This window comes from Bufo bufo, chromosome 2 (assembly GCF_905171765.1).
Source record: "Bufo bufo chromosome 2, aBufBuf1.1, whole genome shotgun sequence".
Taxonomy (NCBI): Eukaryota; Metazoa; Chordata; class Amphibia; order Anura; family Bufonidae; genus Bufo; species Bufo bufo.
Window position 1 is genome coordinate 157,213,163 of NC_053390.1, and position 18,292 is coordinate 157,231,454.

General features: G+C 43.6%; 1 protein-coding gene across 1 annotated transcript in view; it reads right to left on the reverse strand.

Annotated features, from left to right (window-relative positions):
* FBXL17 (F-box and leucine rich repeat protein 17) overlaps nt 1–18,292 on the reverse strand; it is an 854,796-nt gene that overhangs the window by 21,351 nt on the left and 815,153 nt on the right. The gene's annotated exons all lie outside the window — the stretch shown is intronic.

The window sequence follows — 18,292 nt, forward strand, 5'->3', positions numbered from 1 at the left end:
GTTTGCTCTATGATGAGCGATATACTGTTTCTGAACAGGAGCCCTCTATCATCAGTGGTGGGTCCGCATCTGATGGTACATGACACCGTGTAGGTACAGTAGGGTTCCCAACGTTTCTATGTGTGCTCTATTAAGGGGGTTGTCCGAAGGAAAATAAAATTTTACAAAAGGGGTGGCATTTGGAGAAAAAAAAAAATGAACGTGGCTTTACTCAACGCCAAACCCATTGCTGTCATTACCAGGTCCCCGCTGGTCGTTGCTTCCTGGTCCAGTCTAAAAACACAGGGAGTGCCCACTCAATCATAGTGGTGACCTAGCTCAGCCAATGATTGAATGAATAGTCATTTCTTGCAGTTTTCCGGCGTGTTGAGATGGGACCAGGAATCGAAGGTAAGTGATGGAACAGCAGTGGCTGAAAATTGTGAGGTGAGTATGTTTACTTTTTAAACCCTCTGACCCTAACCCAAAAAATTGTATCCCACTTGTTTAAAGCTGCTTAAGATGGCACCGGATCTTTGTCACCAGATTAAAGGGTTATCCTCAGGGTAGGTAATCAATATCAGATCTGCGGGCTTCCATCGCCCATCTCTCCCTCCCCTGATCAGCTGTTAGAAGAGGCCACGCTCTCAGTGAGCACTGCGGCCTCTTCCTAGGCAAGTGACGTCACTGTACATTAGTCACGTGGCCTAGTTGCAGTTCATCCCCATTCAAGTCGATACCAAGCACAGCCACTATACAAAGTATGACGCTCCGATTGGTAAGCTGCCGGGAGGCTACAGCTTCATGAAACAGCGGATTGGTGGGGGTGCCGGGACTCCTGGGTATAGGTCATCATTATCTTTTCCAGGATAACCCCTTTAACATGTAGCTATATAGATAAGTTTGTTGCTAAAAAATAAAAAAATTATATTTAGGAATAGTAAGTTGCATAATGTAATGGTAGATCAAGCTCTGTTCTGTGTTACTGATCTTTTACTTCGTACAGGTGGAAGACGTTAAGGTGGCACATAATAAAGGCAGCCCTGCGGACAGTAAATATTACAAAAAAATCCCAGCCCTACTTAAGGCATGACAGATTTAAATAACATGGGTACCACTAATGTGGAGACGCCCTTTAAGCATCGGTTCCACAAATTGAGAAGGATGCTCCCCGGTCACTAGCAGTAGTGGGGTTTGCATAGTCAAAGTATGACAAATTGATTATCTCGATTTAGGACGAACGCATACGACTATGGCACAGAAGAGTGTTGTTTTAAAAATTCCTGTCTGCAGGCTACGAGAAGCATGGAATTCACATATATAAAATATAACCAGATGAATGATGAAAGTCATCTAATGAAATGAACATGATTCAGAATGTAAACCAGCAGAGACAACAGCCATACAAGAGCACAGAGGCCAGGCATCACTGTAATGGAGGAGATGATGACATGCGCTCTTATGCGGCCTTATAATTTGATATAATCAGTATATATCAGAAACATTAAACTATTTCACTTAGGAATATGATCATTAACCTTGTTCCGTAATTGGCCACGTCAATTTCTGTAAACTCTTCTTTGTTACAATTTGCAAAGCATGTCATTGCTTAAAAAGATCTCATTAGCCACTGCAAGGTTTTCCGATATGGGGCCAGCACCAGCGCTACCCGCAGAATATTAGATATCCGAGGTACTTAAGGTTGAAATAGCATTTATTAAATCACATTTTGTGACTGCTCATTACTAGTGAAAAATGCCCTTGAAATATGGCACACTTGGTTGCTTTCACGGGATGAAACCTCGGCAGTTTCTATGAAAGAGCTCTTCAAAGAATACTTTCGGAATGACATGCTTTAACCCTTGCCGTGCTCTGCCCATGCTGCCAATTTCATCCAGACCATGCAACGCATTGTATGTCGTCTGTTCCATACAGCCACAACAATAAGCTTTAGTCTTCATCAATCTTTGCCTTGAATTCCTCCTATAAAATCAAATCTGTCTGGAAAATGCCTCCACTGCAGGTTTGCTTTACATATTTGAAGCAGTTGGGTAACCTCAGTAATCCATAAAATTACACTTCCCATCAATCCTCATATATGATATGCACACGGTCCTTCTACAGTATCTTATGGAAAATATTACATTATATTAAAACCAGAGGGTGTTATTTGCAGACGTCTCCTGTGCGTTGATGCTCTGGATCTTACAATCAATAATCAGCATATTCTTTTGTGCTCTGCTCAGTACGTTTCATACCAAGACAATACAGAGAAGCAAAAGACTATGTTCCCCCCCACATATGATTACATATTTGACAGGATGATTGGTTACTGAACTATAGAAAACAAAAAGATAAACTGAGTAATAAAGGTTCTCTGTTAAGGGCAACAACTGCTTTTCAAATACCTGAGACGGATACGGCGCCTGTGGATTTGCCGTTTTACAATACTAGCAAAGTAGAGACGATACTAAGAAATCTCATCCATATGCAGGGAAAAAATCCACAGGATGAATTGACCTGGGGCATTTCATTTGTATTATTTTTTATGTATTTTACAGTTTGTTTTTTTTTAGAAAGAAAATAACAGCATAAGAGTTATGAACAATAACACAAACTATAGTTTAAACTTGCCGCATCTTCCGCTGTCTGTCCACCAGAGACGGAAATTTATTCTACCTAGGAGTTGGCATAAAAGTCAGTTATACTGTAAATTACTGTAAATGTGCAGGGCCACTAAAGCCCCGCCTCTTCTCATACATAGTAACATAGTACATAAGGCCGAAAAAAGACATTTGCCCATCCAGTTCGGCCTGTCATCCTGCAAGTTGATCCAGAGTATCTGGGGCAGGACAAGTACAGGAAAGAAGCTTGCTGGTAGTTCTATTCTGTACTGCGCCTGCACCGGATACTGAAGGACACAGAGCAGTCAGGGCCAGGCATGATCATGTTTACACTGCCTGCCCCTGTCAATCAAAGTGGAGAGCATGCAGCAATTGCAGAGAGAGCAGAGCCTCTAGGTGTAATGGTAACGCCGACATTGATCCTAGAGGGTCATTTGCATATATTAAAACTTCATCTTTCTCAGCAATGTGGGCACTGTAAGAAAGTACAAGGAATCATCGTGGATGATAGGTATGTGTCACCGAGGTACATGGCCTCGGTGGAGTAAGAGCCGGTTTTTATGTGTCAGCAGCAATTGCTGTTTGACACCTTGATACTTAGTATGGCTGTAATAGCTGATCTTACTGGGAGTAGTCAAAGTGCTGGGTGGGTGACTACTCCCCATTTTCCAGGCAGGGTTTTGCCAGGCAAAAAAACCAGCCAGCGCTGCCAGGTGAGGAGGATTACCTCCGTCTGACAATGGAGCTTAGGAGGTCTGTGTGCTGTGATCTGAGGGGCTGTGTTGGGATCTGCGGCTTGAGACGGGCTGGAGTGCTCAGACCCCTGTGAGGGCGAACAGGCCACCTAATGCCTGCCTGTGGACTTGACAAGGCAGAATTTCCAACAGGGTGTGACGTAACACCCAGGAGAAAAGGTGACTGTTTTGTATATGAACTTTTCATGTGTGTGAACGATCACCAAGCAACTTGCGTTTTTGTTTTGCTTTTACGTGTGAATAAACACTGATGTTTTGAACCAAGAACTTGTACTTTGCCTCTGCGCTGCACCCGCTAATCCTAACTACCAGAGCAAATCCCCACAGCACATATGAACATGGGACCAACACAGATGTCTTCAGCTGCCAAGTGCACATGGAACAGGTCAGCCAGTGTCATAGGTACAAATCTGCTGACAGATGTCCTTTAAGGGTGTATTCAAATAGCACAGTTGTTCCATGTGTCAAATAAATAATTGCAAAAACGACATATGTTGTCACTGTGAATAGCCACTGTATGGCAGCTAGCATAGAAACTGTAGCAATCTCTGGCATGTGGTACTCATCCACTAAACGAAAGCCAGGATGGAGCTGCACTGCATGAATATACCCTTAGGGGAACTGTGTAAAGCTTCATTTCTCAGGTTTACTAACTGCCAGGTTCTCCCACCAATTTCATTTCTGGGGAGTCCCAGTGATGGGACCCTACAAGATCCACTTAACAGGCAACCCTTTTAAGGTTTATAGTTTTAAGACATTTGACATTTTAATGGTTCCGGATCTGGAATTGTGTAGGGCACTGTTTAAACTTGCTGTGAAAGATTGACCTGGTACATGAAAGCATTACAAGGGTTGCACATTGCTTGATGGTCACACAAGCTGATCTCGAAGAACCCATCTGCTGCTTTGTAGCTATTGACTGCAGCATATAAAGGGGATCCTTTAATCCAGGCCAACGTGTCAGGATGCTGGCAGTGTATTGCAGCTGACACCCACTATAGTAGACATCGGCAGAGCTATTGTGTCTGCGCAATACATGCACAACATTGTGCAGGAACTACATATGTGTCCACCCTTTTCCATTCATGTTCACCTATCAAACTACTGCCTGTAGGCGGCATGCACAGCATGTAGGGCAGACCTGTTCTGGGCCCCAGAAGAACAAGTTTGATTGGATATGCTAATAAAGCACAAGTGCCCAGTTGGGAGGTCCACAGCATGGCAAGTGCCCAGGTCCTCCTTTTCTGAACCCCGCTCCTCCCCTTTTGTCCAGATTAGCATCTCTTTCTCCTCCCAATGTTACGCATGCCTCCTATGAAACCTCATGTATCCACAGTGTATGGCTGGTTATGTAAGGCCTGGATGTGGGCATGTGATGCTCTGCTGGGCTCCCTCACTGCAAACATCTGGTTTGACATCACCACAGCCAATCACTGGCAGCGGCGGAGACCGGATCCCCTCGCGTCATGTGACCATTTGTCATAATGTAATAGGAGTCGGTCTCCATAGATACCAGTAATTGACTGCAGCAATGTCAAACCAGATGTTTTCAGCAAGGGAGCCCAGCGGAGCATTGCAAGCCTGAAGAAGGGGCTCCAATTTCTCACAATATAACATCAATACAGTATTGCAACATGCTAGTAAAACCCTCATTAGGCTGCAATTCACATCAAAACCACTGGGTGGCTACAAATACAGTATACATCTCTCTCTGCAGAGTATCGCAGGATCATGTATACAGTAAACAGCACATTGCTTGTTCAGATATGTTAAATTAGGCTAGTATGAGGCCCTGAATAATATAAGAAAAAGAACTGCCATAAAGCTTCTGTCACACATTAAAAATGGGTTTTCTACACAAAACCCATGGTTGTAACTCAATTCTGACCAAAACACTTAGTTATTTATTTTTAACCACTATACATACCAAATTTCAAAATGTGAAAAAAGCTAACGCAGACTGTTAACACAACACACAGTATGCAGCTTCAAAGCATGAAAATCAGACAAATTCAGCTCTGCTACATCTGTATGTGTTAATTAGGAACTAATGCAGTGTCAACAGGTGACTGCACATTAAACCTGACCAGAACCAAGCACTCAGGAGAGATTATGTTCATCTTTATTCAATACGGTCATGCAGTAAAAGTACACAGTTAACAACTTTTTGCAGGCTGCCCCGGAGAAGCTTTTAAAGGCTCAATCACTGGATTAATGTACATCACCACTTTACCTTTTGCCTTAAGTAACTATTTTCAGACATACGGTCATAGGAGAGCTACTTGTGCTTAAAGGAATCTTGGAAATTGATTTTTTTTTCCATGTAAAAGCACATTTTACTGATAATTAATACATCTACATAAGAGCAGGACTGTCATTCTTCACAGCCATGGTAACAGTAATATGAAAAATATCAGGAGCTGATCATGGGGGATGTATTTCCCCAGCAGGCTGTGCCAGTATCAGCAGCTGCTGCAGAACACAGTAATGTGTAAAACTGGCATTTCTTAGGCCTCCTTCACACGGGTGTCGCGTGTGAGGGCCGGATAGGATGCGGGTGCTTTTTTGCCTGAGAGTGGGGTAAGTTTTGTATGCGATTGCGTTGCGTTCTTCACTTTTTTCAGTGTGAGGTGAGTTCAATTATTATTATATAGTATTTTTTTTAACTCCTCCGTCCCTAATTTACTTAGTATTCTGTATTAGGAATGCTATTATTTTCCCTTATAGCCATGTTATAAGGGAAAATAATAATGATTGGGTCCCCATCACCTAGAAACCATGTGTGAAAAATCGAACCGCATCCGCACTTGCTTGCGGATGCTTGCGATTTTCACGCAGCCCCATTCACTTCTATGGGGCCTGCGTTGCGTGAAAAACGCACAATATAAAGCATGCTGCGAAAATTCACGCAACGCACAAGTGATGCGTGAAAATCACCGCTCATGTGCACAGCCCCATAGAAATGAATGGGTCTGGATTCAGTGCGGGTGCAATGGGTTCACCTCACGCATTGCACCCGGGCGGAAAACTCGCCCGTGTGAAAGGGGCCTTACTGCAGAAGAAGGCAACATGAGGGTGTACAGCTGCTGTGACGCCATCAGACCGCTCTGGAACATTCAGGGGTTTTTCACTTCATTTTCAACTTACACAAAATAAAATCTATTCTGCATGCAAATTTCAAATTGTTTGTTTTCAGAATTACGTGAGGGTAAGAGAAATTTTTTTTAAAAGAAAAGAAAATGTGCATGTATCACGGCAAATTCACAATCTGACGTTTCCCTATAAAGACGTTTCCAAAGAAAGCAAATGGAACCTAAACTCAAAATATGAAAATAATTCCGATAGCTTTACTTTTCTATTGTTTTCTTATTCAAAACCGCTTTGTGTCTTAAAAGAACACTAAAAATGCAAAAAAAATATAACAATAAAATGTAATAATAAAAACAACATTAAAAAATCCCAGTACTTGCTCTTTTAGGGTTTGTCCACCTGGGATGTAAAGTACAGCACTAAAAATCCACTGTGGATTCTACTGCAGATCCAGAGCATGCACATGAGTTAGGCTCACATCATCGTTATTCTAACGTTCTTCTGATTCATCAGGATAACAAGAAAATGAAGAAATAAAACGATCCTGTTAAAAAAATAAAACGGATCCTGAGCATCACTTATGCACATTTGGCATCTTTTTTGAGCCATTTCAGTCAGTGATCCATATTTTTAGACCAAAAAAAAAAGTCTTGCATGTTTTTTATTTTATTTTTTAAACAGGATCCATTTTTTAATTTTACAATTTTTATGTTCTTACAGTGTCATGCTCGGTCCGGGAAACACTGTGCGTAGTCCGAATCACCTGGATCCAAACTGACTGTTTTATGATACAGTCAGTTCCTAACTTAGATCGATCGGCAATCTCCGGCACGCCATCTGTTCGGAAGCTGCAACTCCCAGAATCGTTCCTTCACTTCTATGGGAGTTAAAAGAACAGCCAAGCACGTTTGCATGCTGGGAGCTGTAGTTTCACAGCATTTGGAGTGCCGAAGGTCACTGATCCTCGTCCTAACTGATCGTGGGTCTATTATTCTGTACTAACATGATGATGTGAATACAGAACAATAGACCCGCAAGACAGGAACTGACATTATAAACCACAATGGTGCAGTCAGTTTGGGTCAGGGGAGCCGCAGTCGACACTCAGACCATATTTTCCGGATTGAGCTCGGTCATGTAATTCAGCCTCAGAGTCGTCAGTCTTCAGTTCAAAAACAAGCAACAAGGGAAAAATTCTGTCTAGTGTAATTTTAGCACTCAGTTCTAGGTGTTCCTTTAAAAGGAACCTGTTGCACATGGCGACTCTGCAGTCATAATGGTATGCGGCAGAAATAGCTAAGCAGATTGATACATAGCTCAGTAGGAAACAAGGTAGTATAACTTGTCATTTCTTCATTTAAAGTACACAAACGTTTCAGAACAAGGTGCCATATAATGTGTATATCTGCCCATTATAGGACTTCTCCATAAACTGTGCATGGACACACTTCGTCCGCACTATCCCACATCTATCAGACATAACTCAGCAGTGCTGTCATTAGATACAGATGATTCTGCATAAAATATACTTCAACTGCCGGTGACTACAAATACCGCGCTATCACATAAAGAGACAGTGTGGTCGCCGATGTTATGAGATCACTGCATAGGGGTTATGCAAATGGTACTAGATGTTAGAATTCGCCTGCACTCCTCTGTAAAACCACAGATAACACATTGTATCATCAGAAAATCTCAACCCAGACGCATTTTTAGTTTTTGGTAATGTTCAACATTTTATAAGTCAATGTAAGAAAAAAAATAAAAAAGACAGGAACAAGAAAAAGGCAAAATCAATGGTCAATAGTCACAAGAAATGATAGCAGCTATTACACGAGATCAATGTAAGTGGGTGCAGGTGACAATGCAGAATAGTAGGAAGGGTGCAAGTATACATATATAACTACCTCAGAACATTTAATGCAACCTACTGTGCCTTTGTCTCTTGTGAGAGTGATGGAACACACATTGTATTATAATTTAATCGTTCGGACTAGCGTTCCGCTGTATCTCCCGCTATTGCCATGACAAAATACGTTTAGATTTGTATTTGGCTATTGCATCCATCCCTGAATTAAATTAGAGACAAGTGATGGCTGCCTCTCATACAGTACTTAAAGTGGTTGTCCAAGATTTTAATATTGATGACCTATGCTCAGGATAGGTCATCAATAGCAGATCGGCTGTTTGAAGAGGACAGAGGACATATTCCACAGTGCTTTACAGACATTAGCATTACACTGTCCCCAATGGGGCTCACAATCTAAGTTCCCTCTTATTAGGTCTTTGGAGTGTGGGAGGAAACCGGAGTACCCGGAGGAAACCCACACAAACACGGGGAGAACATGCAAACTCCATGCAGATGTTGTCCTTGGTGAGATTCGAACCTAGGACCCCAGCGCTGCAATAGTGCTAACCACTGAGCTGCCCTTATTTGCTGTAGTAAAGCATTTGCTTCCTTGTCTTCAGTACCACACCTGAATTGCATCTGAGGAATCTTATCCAGTACCTTGTAATGAGGAACAAGAACCCCAAAACAGCACTCTACAGATGGGAGCCCCTGGTTTGGCTGGTATTAACTAATTTGTGCACACACAGAGAGTGATCTGTCAATCATACTGTGTGGGCGGGGTTATCAGGACTCTCACGGTGTCTCCTGGGAGTCCTGTCTGGATTTAGTCCGTTTTTTTTTACTCAGAAATCCTGCTTCAAATGACACAAACCACTAACTTCAGCTTCTCCTCCTCTATCATATGCTGGATCAGGAATCACCTGACAGGTTCACTTTAATTAGCCTAACCTTATAGTCCCATTTATGGAACTGTAGATCATGTTTCCCTAAGATCAGCTCTCAGTGACTGGCTTTGAACAGAACACAGTGTATATGATAAAATAGAACAACTAATCGTTTTCATTATGTGCTTTCTTATGGGTGTCACCTACGTGGGGCAGAAACGATGACAAGTAATATTCACTACAACAGTCTGGAAAATTCGTTTTTAAACCTGAAACTTAAACATATGTGAAAGCACCTGAAAGACTCTGTTCACATCTGTCTTACATTCTGTCAAGGTTCGTGTCACTTTTGATAATACTAGACAGAGGGGGCACACTAACCATGAAGAGGAGTGCAAAAACGGTTTATACACCATAATAGACAAAAACCCCAATAGAAATGCACCTCCAATTGAATAAAAGGAATAGACCAATTTTATTGTGAAAAACACACAAACACGAACATTTAAAAACTGTATACAATAAAGGGTGTGCCAGTATAAATGAGAGCAGGCACAGGCAATATCCTTGACGTCAACATGACAGGACCCTCAGAAAAACCAGAACATACCCCATTATATAAGCTAATACGGAGGACTGCGTGAATACGTTGGTCAGTTGTATTTTTCATCCATCCCTAGGTTGTTAATCTTAAGAGTTTTGATTCTACACATGTTTTGGAATCCCTAAGCCATATTGATTGATGTCCTAATTACAATGAAAGCTTAAAAAAGCTTTGGCTTTAGCCAACTTTCCACTACTTTTCCAAAGCAAAAAAATAAAAATAAAATACCGTATAGATCTATATATACAGGTGAAACTCCAAAAAATTGAATATCGTGCAAAGGTTCATTTATTTTAGTAATGCAACTTAGAAGGAATTGCATTAATGTAAATGAACATTAGAATATTGTGAAAAGGTTCAATATTCTAGGCTCAAAGTGCCACACTCTACTCAGCTACCGTATTTTTCGCCCATAAGACGCACCTAGGTTTTAGGAGGAAAATAAGAAAAAAAATATTTTGAACCAAAGGTGTGTTAAAATAATGTCTGCTGCTGACAATATCATGGGGGGATCTGCTGTGACACACTTATGGGGGATCTTCTGTGACATACTGTTATGGGGTGGAATCTTCTGTGATGTACTGTTATGGCGGGGAATCTGCTGTGACACACTGTTATGGGGGGATCTGCTGTGACACACTGTTATGGGGGGATCTGCTGTGACACACTGTTATGGGGGGATCTGCTGTGACACACTGTTATGGGGGGGATCTTCTGTGATGCACTGTTATGGCGGGGATCTGCTGTGACACACTGTTATGGCGGGGATCTGCTGTGATGTACTGTTATGGCGGGGATCTGCTGTGATGTACTGTTATGGGGGGAATTCTGCTGTGATGTACTGTTATGGGGGGGGGGGGGGAATCTTCTGTGACGCACTGTTATGGGGCAGAATCTGCTGTGACACACTGCTATGGGGGGGATCTGCTGTGATGCACTGTTATGGCGGGGAATCTGCTGTGACGCACTGTTAAGGAGGGAATTCTGCTGTGATGTACTGTTATGGGGGGGGGGATCTGCTGTGACGCACTGTTATGGGGCAGAATCTGCTGTGACACATTGCTATGGGGGGGATCTGCTGTGATGTACTGTTATGGGGGGAATCTGCTGTGACGCACTGTTATGGGGCAGAATCTGCGGAGACACACTGCTATGGGGGGGATCTGCTGTGATGCACTGTTATGGCGGGGATCTGCTGTGATGTACTGTTATGGGGGGGAATCTTCTGTGACGCACTGTTATGGGGCAGAATCTGCTGTGACGCACTGTTATGAGGGGATCTAGTGTGAGGCACTGATATGGGGGGGAAATCTGCTGATGACACACTTGTGGGAGGGGGATGTCTAGTGATAGGCTTTTGGGGGACACTGTAAGTACCTTTTGTCAGTAGTTTAGCTGCACTCCAGAGAATTTTTCACAGCAGCACAGTGGACACAGGAGCAGGCATGTGGGAAGACGTCAGGGCAGAGCAGCCATGTGTGACAGGAAAGCCTGCTCCCACTAATCTTCTGCCTGCTCCAGTGCACCTGCTGGCTCAGACACGCGCTCTCCTACCTCTAGCCCCGCAGCACATTATTTCAGCCTCCCCCGCCAGGCTCTTCAGCAGGACATTCCTCCAGCCCCTGCCACACTCATTCTGCAGACAGAGTAAGGCCTCTTTCACACTTGCGTTGTCCGGATCCGTCGTGCACTCCATTTGCCGGAGGTGCCCGCCGGATCCGTAACAACGCAAGTGAACTGAAAGCATTTGAAGACGGATCCGTCTTCAAAATGCATTCAATGTTACTATGGCACCCAGGACGCTATTAAAGTCCTGGCTGCCATAGTAGTAGTGGGGAGTGGGGGAGCAGTATACTTACAGTCCGTGCGGCTCCCGGGGCGCTCCAGAATGACGTCAGAGCGCCCCATGTGCATGGATGACGTGATCCATGCGACACGTCATCCATGCACGTGGGGCGCCCTGACGTCACTCTGAAGCGCCCCGGGAGCCGCACGGACGGTAAGTATACTGCTCCCCCGCTCCCCACTACACTTTACCATGGCAAACAGGACTTTAGCATCCCGGCAGCCATGGTAACCATTCAGAAAAAGCTAAACGTCGGATCCGGTAATGCGCTGAAACGACGTTTAGCTTAAGGCCTGATCCGGATTAATGCCTTTCAATTGGCATTAATTCCGGATCCGGCCTTGCGGCAAGTGTTCAGGATTTTTGGCCGGAGCAAAAAGCGCAGCATGCTGCGGTATTTTCTCCGGCCAAAAAACGTTCCGTTCCAGAACTGAAGGCATCCTGATGCATCCTGAACGGATTTCTCTCCATTCAGAATGCATTGGGATAATCCTTGTGACAAACTGCCATTTGCCACTGGGCATTGTAGAGGACTTATGGCTAGCCTCCTGCCCTACGACTATGGCCCCGGGACATATTACCTTCTTCCATACTGAACTTTCAGCTCCAGAGACTAAGTCCCGTTCGAATATGGGACTTAGTCGTTTTTCTACATGAAATTGATCGACCGCACAGCCCAAATCTATGGAACTGTTTTGGGCAGGAAATTGTGCTTGTGGTCGGTCATAAAGGACTTCCACTAAACTTTTGATCCGCTGGAGGGATTTGTGTGATTTTTGGAAGTGTTTATGTTTGATGTATGCTGAGTTTAAATATGTAATTTTTATGGAGATGGAATGTATGGTTTTAAAGTTACAGTGTATGTTTAAAAACTGTATTTTTACTGTCTGTGATAGTTATGTTAATCCATAATTATATCCCAGACAGAAGGGAGGATTTTGTGTATTTGGGTGGTGATTCCTCTCCTATTGTTCCCACATGTGTAATGGTTGTTTCCCTTTGTCCTGGGAGATAATTGAATTGCTCTTCGGGTGTCTCCAGGGCAGAGAGGAGGAAACCATGATGCATTGTGGGGACCTGCATAAATCCGGGCGGGTAGCCCTCAATAAAGAGTTCAGTTCAGTTCCTGTTTTTCTAACCCTTCAAAACGCAGCCTTGTCTCGTTATTGGAGGGAATTGCTGCATCACGCTGGGGATTGCTATGCTCTGCATATTCCCTGGAGGAGAGATCTTTCCCACACGGTCCTGAATGCTGGAGGTTCATTCAGGGTGGAAGGAAGACGGCGCAGCTCCAGTTAAGCTACGGCGGTGGTGGAGTCTGCGGTGGTTGTGGTGTCCAGTGCGGTGCTTGTGGTCCTCGGCGCAAGCTAGGAAGCGTCCACTAACGGAAGCGGATCCGTTACAATCCTGATCAGGATTCTTCCGGCATAGAGCCCCGACGACGGAACTCTATGCCGGAACCCAACAACGCAAGTGTGAAAGAGCCCTAAGTCAGTGGAAAGACAGATGTCCCGTATATCGCAGGCTGCTATCCCTATGCTGCACGCACAGCCTGCGATGTGTCTGCAACATGCAATGCGCCGGCCTTTTTACCCCCCCCCCTTTACTGTATTCGCCACATAAGATGCATTAACATTTCCCCCCCAAAGTCCTGGAGGTATCTGAGTGCCAAGAGACTCTGTTAGAACTTCTTAAAGGAGACCAAAATAGGTGAAATCCAGTTTTTTGAAATCCAGTCTTTTGAACAACCGACATCATTCTAATCACATCTAACAAAAGAATATTTACCTGTTCTGAATAACTATATAGCATTTTGCCTTTAGTATTACGTTGTTTGTTTTTTACTGACAGCAGAATATTTAAGTATAAAGCGGTGACACATATGTGCTGTCAATCTGTTATTGTACAGAATGTACTTTAAGTGTCAGCTTCTAACGTGAATTATCTAATCTAGCTTAGTATGTTTCAAAAGAAAAACACGTTAGTTCCTGTCTTATAAATAAATCAGGAACACGTGGTTTACAATATCTTAAAACATACATGCATGCATGCAGCAGTATTTCATCTGGCAAAATACAGTATTCTTGCAAGAACCTGACGGACCCATTAGGGCAGTGTTTCTCAGCACTGGTCCTGCCGGTGATGATTTGAGAATATCTCACAGAATTAACATGCGAGGCAAGTCCTAAAGCATTGACAATAATTATATCACCTGCTCAATACTAGGGAAACCCTGAAAACATGACGGGGAGGAGGGCCTTGAGGAATGGAGTTGGGAAACACTGCATTAGAGTGAATGGGATCTGGTGGACGTCAGCAGTGTCTATCATATGCCAGAACTATCAATTCTGGGATTTTGTCGGAACAGAATACCAGAATTGCTGCGTGGATGTGAACCTAACCTTACCCCAGCATAACTCTGATTAAGACTGGCACCTAAAATGCCAGTCTCAATATACTCCCCCTATTGTTTTCATAGGGTCAAGGGGAAAGGTCGCTCAAAAAATGGAATTACACACTAAACTACAGTAAGTGTCCCAAAATACGCACATGAGGATTTATAAACGTCTCAGGTGGCCAAAGGGGTACACGAACAAAAAAATTACAAATCAAGACAATGTCAGCATTGATGCTGTGTCTTAGCTCTTATTCACACAGTCAGTGTTCGGTCAGTGATTTTGAGCCAAAACGAGGTGCGGCTGTAAACACAGAACAGGTGCAGAACTTTCCCTTATACCTTATCTCTGTGTAGTCTCCAACCCTGGTTTTGGCTCACAATCACTGATGGAAAAAAAATGATGTGTGAATAAGGCATTAGGGTGATATTTTTCCAACGGGGCTTCAAGCAGGCTTGGATCTTTCATGTTCAAGCTGGGAGGGCGATAAGAGGCAGAGACCTGTTACTACCGACCCTCCCTGTGTCATGACCTAGGATGTAAACACAGAGCGCAGGACACAGATTACAATTAAAGGAAATGTGTCATCAAAATTGTTTTCTGACAGTGAAAACCATATAGTAACATCTCCTTTTTCTAATCTGTTTTTGTTTTCTGATTACAGATTTATTCTATTTCCTGAACATGATTATGTGGGCGGCCATCTTGCTTGAGCTGTTCTTAACAGCATTTAGAAAGCAGTAAGAAAATTGCTTTACGGCAGCCATATAGTTTATAGACACAATGGTCTGGAGGGGACCTCACTGACTTCTATGGGAGAGTTATCTAGGCATGCTCTGTGACCTGTGCAGAGGACATTGTACAAGGAGAGAATAGATAAACTGTGACAATCATCTATTGTGAATGGTCAATCCTGTCTTATCTGTCATTCTAATCCTGCCTGTAATGAAATCATCTATGTGTACAGATAAGCAGTAACTGCAGTAAAGTGATCTGTACAAACCAAGAAGTGGCACCTATTCTTAGGCCTATGGGCCAGTGCACTGCAGGAATGTTTGGTTTTTGCTTAAATATAGAAATTTCAATGGAAAATTAAAAATAACTATAAAAACACTGACCCCGCGCTGGGTATCGCGACAACATGGTAGTCTTTGGACTTCGTGCCCATTTGGTACCGTGGGGTGCCTGATTTCTGTTGGTGACCGACTCGGGGATGGTGGATGGATTACTTAATTAATTTTACTGTACATAGTAGGGACAATATCCCCGTAATCTAGAGGATGAAGCCGTCGTCTTGTCAGGTTGACCCCCAGGGATGGCGATCTACTGACAGCAATGGCGCTCTGACCGGTGATCCTGTGTGACCAGCACGGGACACGCCGGTCGGACTCCTCGTAGGACTAGGGGCAATGTCAATTAGATGGATACTGTTTATACATTTTTGTACTGAATATAAATCAATTGGAGCTATCATACAGTGATGTCTATATTTGAGATAGAAGCCCTGACTTGGGACTATAGATTAGATCTACCAAGTTATTGCTTAATAAATATACTTAAGATGTGTTCCGACATCTTATTCATCCGCCTTACTGTAAGTGGTCGCCGAGACTGAGGTGCACTCTACGCTGCTATTTGGGCTCATGTGACGCGGTACATACTGGTGCGGATCGGATGTGTACGCTGGAGTGTGCCCTCCCATGAAAATGTACGCTAGGTTCTCATAGAGTGGCTTGCGTTCCATATGGCCTGTGGAACGCACGCCAGACTGGATTCACTGTTGCGGTGACGTGAACTGACGCTTTGCGCTCCACACTGGAGCGCAGGACGTCGGACTTCATAGACGCTGAGAGGATAATCATATGAATAGCGATCACGTGATCGGACATTTGATCACGTGATCTGAAAGTTTCTTAAGGTCCTGCGACATGCGCAGTTGAATGACCGGCACGCCGAACTCCATGCTGATCTCCCTCCACGCTCACTCTAGGACCTTCCTCGTTTGGCTTGTTTTTAAGGTACACCTGCACATATATAATTATGAGGTCATCTTCAGATGTGTGGAGTTGATAATTATGATGACCATACATTGATATATTGCACTTATGAGCATGTTTATGGGATATGTATATTAATAGCACATGTACTGTATGTTATATTTACAATGCATTCACAGTACACACTTGTATTTGACGTATTTTGAGGAGTTTACTATGATTTTTTGTTGATTGATATAAATCAGAACTTGATTGAATAATGATGTGAAGCTGTATAAACATGCACTGAGCACTAGTAAGTTTGTCACTGCTTGAGAAAGATCCCAGGAGGAGGATCGAAACGTCGCTGTCTGGTGAATAAAAGTTGATCTTATTTTACGCCTTGGATGTGCCGTGGAATTTTTCCTGTTATAAAAACATAAAGACGTGATTTGGGAATAGGCCATTTTCTGATGACACATTCTCTTTAACCTGGGGCAGTCAAATTCTCTCAGAACTTCATGATCTGACTTACTGTATATAATGCAGTCAGGTTGAATGCTTGTGTTATTTTTTTTTTGTGTAACCAGAAAACCCCTTTAAGGAAAATAAAAACAGTTTACCCAGGGCCTCCATGGTCTAAGGGTCCCCCTGCTTCATTGCTGCTGTTCAGCTGAACGTCCGTGGAAGCTGCACTTTCCAATGAAGTGTAAGGCCCCCTCCCTGTACACATAACACAAGTCATTAACACAGTGCTGCTCTGCAAACTGACAGCTCCGGACACCAGCAACACTCCTCTACTGGAGCTGTAGGACCTGCCATGATGTCATCTGCAGGAGGCGGAGCTCAGCAGAGAAGAGGGGGATGAAGGACCATGACCAGAACAGGAGGCGGAGCTATGCAGTAAAGTAATGAAGAAGAAAAAGACCAGTAATGCATGGGAAGAAGTGAATGATTCAATTTAAGTGCCAGGGAAGTGCTAATAATTGTAGTCCTCTCCTCTTATACCTCCTGTTATGTAATATCAGAGTACATTACAAGATGAGGTAGGAGGAGATGACTAAAACTCACAGCATGTCCAGCTTGTTATGTAATATCAGAGTACATTACAAGAGGAGGTATAACAAGAGAGGACTACAACTCTCAGCATGTCCAGGCCATTATTATGTAATATTAGGGTACATTACAACACCCTGGACATGCTGGGAGTTATAGTCCTCTCCTGTGGTAATGTGCTCTGCATTAGGGCCAGGACAATGGATAGGCGAGGGAAGTCATCCGCCTAGGGCTACCCATAAAGGGGAAGGGGGGGCACTCATGGCCGTCCAACTTCCTCAAGCCATTAGAACAGGGCAAGAAGCCGCAATGACATCAACGCAACCTCCTGCATTGGGTCTCGCATGATGACGTCATCATGTGAGACCCGGAGCAGGAGTCATGATGTCATTGGGACCACATGCATCAGGACGCAGCAACACAAGCCACAGATAAAAATGTGGTCTGCATCGCAGACAGCGGCGGGGAAAACGGGAGTGAGGAGTTAATTTTTTTTTATACTAAATGTCCGCACTGCTGGGGGCACCAGGAAAGGGAGGAAGGAGATCATTATATATACCTGGCACTACTGGGGAGGAATGGAGGAGCATTATATACTGGCACTACTGGGTACATTATATATATATATACTGGTACTATATGGGGGAGAATTATATATTGGAACTAGTGGGGGCACTACAGGGGGACATTATGGTTATATTATTAGTACTAGGGTACTTTAGGGGCACCCAGCACCCCATGCCGATCAGTTGTTTGAGGAGACAGCGTGAGCTGTGCGCACGTGCCGTCTCCCTTCTCTCTTCCTGCCCACCACTGTATGTCTATGGGACAGCAGCAGTGAACAGCACGCACTGTCTACTCAAACAGCTGATCAGCGGGGGTGTCAGGTGTCGGACTGGGTTTTTAACACATTTTAATTTTGCCTAGGGCCACATTTTGTCTAAAACCGGCCCTGATGGTATATGGTCCTGCCACAGTCAACAAAGCCAGAAACCTAGGACTATATAAAAAAAAACTCAGAATTATGTTTACCAATAAATTAATGTGATCATTTTCCTCTGGTGAACTCTGACTTCTTATCAGAGTGGGTTTATTTCTGGAGGCACGTGGATGGATTGCACTCTTCAATTTTCTGTATACAATTTTAGTTATTTTCTTTGCTTTGCTTTTAAGATCACTACTCTACAATCCATTTGCAGTGAACTCCTGGATCACCGAGCCATAATGCAC